Raw genomic sequence first — 1,257 nt, 5'->3', positions numbered from 1 at the left:
ACACACACACACACACACACACACACACACACACACACACACACGTACTGTTTGTTACAACTTCAAAGACACCTTGTTGCATGTTTGCTCTTTGGGAACACTGCAGAGAGCAATTTGGGGGGGGGGAAGAAGACAACAAATGCGTTGGTTTAGGGTTGACATTCTGGATATGAAGGCATGATGCCAACCGAAATGATAACATAAAAAAACCTTACGAATAAATCATTTGAGCCTTTATGTACTGACAACAAAAACAACCCCCAAATTTAATTCGAGACAGAAAGGCAACAGAAAAATCCATCCATCGACAAACTGTCCTTCCCTCCCGCCCCTCTTTTCCAGTGCACAACTCTTTTTAAAAGTCATAAAAGAAGAAGAAGCTAAATAAAAGAATCACAATTTTTTTAACCAAAGCACGGACTTAAAGCCAGGTCGACGCCCGTACATCGAGACGATCTGGACTCCTGGGACTCGGCGGTGTGAGAACAACTTAAAAATGAGGCGGAAAAAAAAAAAAAGGGAGTGAAGAGGTGAAAAAGATGGATGTGTTTGTGAGTTCAGTTTGAAATTAGAGGGAGAGAGGGTGGTGTACAGTGTGTGTGTGTGTGTGTGTGTGTGTGTGAGTGTGTGTGTGTGTGTGTGTGTGAGGAGGAGGGAGGTGGTGGAACCAGATGATCAGGCGGATTTCTTTAAAAAGGGGAGATTAGGGCGGGCAGGTGGAGGATGGAGAGGGTCCTTTAACCAACAGCAGCAAAGTTCTTCGGTACAAAGTTCATCTGTAGGTGTGCGTTTGTGTGTGTCCACGTGTGAGTGTGTGTTTGTGAGCGTGAGAGAAGGAGAGACGGCGGGCTCCAGCAACCAAAGTCCTGTCTCAGTTGGAGTCCATTCAGTTTCGGGGGAGAATCGGAACAAATCAAAACTCCATCGAGTTTTCCAGCAAAAAAAAAGAAAGCCTCTGAACTCCTGTCAATCATCACCACTTGTCAAGGGTTTTAGAAAGAAAGTAGCAATTCCTCCACTCTCTTTGTCCTCCATCCAACCCTATATATTCTTTTTAATTTTTTTTAAACCTGGTTTCCCTCCTACCCAAAAAGACCAGGCAGCAGAACCGTGCAGAAAAACGGAATAAATAGCAGGAAGATGTGACATGAGTGGTCAAAGTGATCAAAGTGTGACTACTAAAAACAGGGAGAGCGGATCGGACATGCAAAAGAGTGGAACGTCTAGTAGAACGTGACAAAAAAAAAAAAAAAAAAA

Source organism: Etheostoma cragini, chromosome 19 (assembly GCF_013103735.1).
Source record: "Etheostoma cragini isolate CJK2018 chromosome 19, CSU_Ecrag_1.0, whole genome shotgun sequence".
NCBI classification, from domain to species: Eukaryota; Metazoa; Chordata; class Actinopteri; order Perciformes; family Percidae; genus Etheostoma; species Etheostoma cragini.
This window is presented reverse-complemented; position numbering follows the sequence as displayed.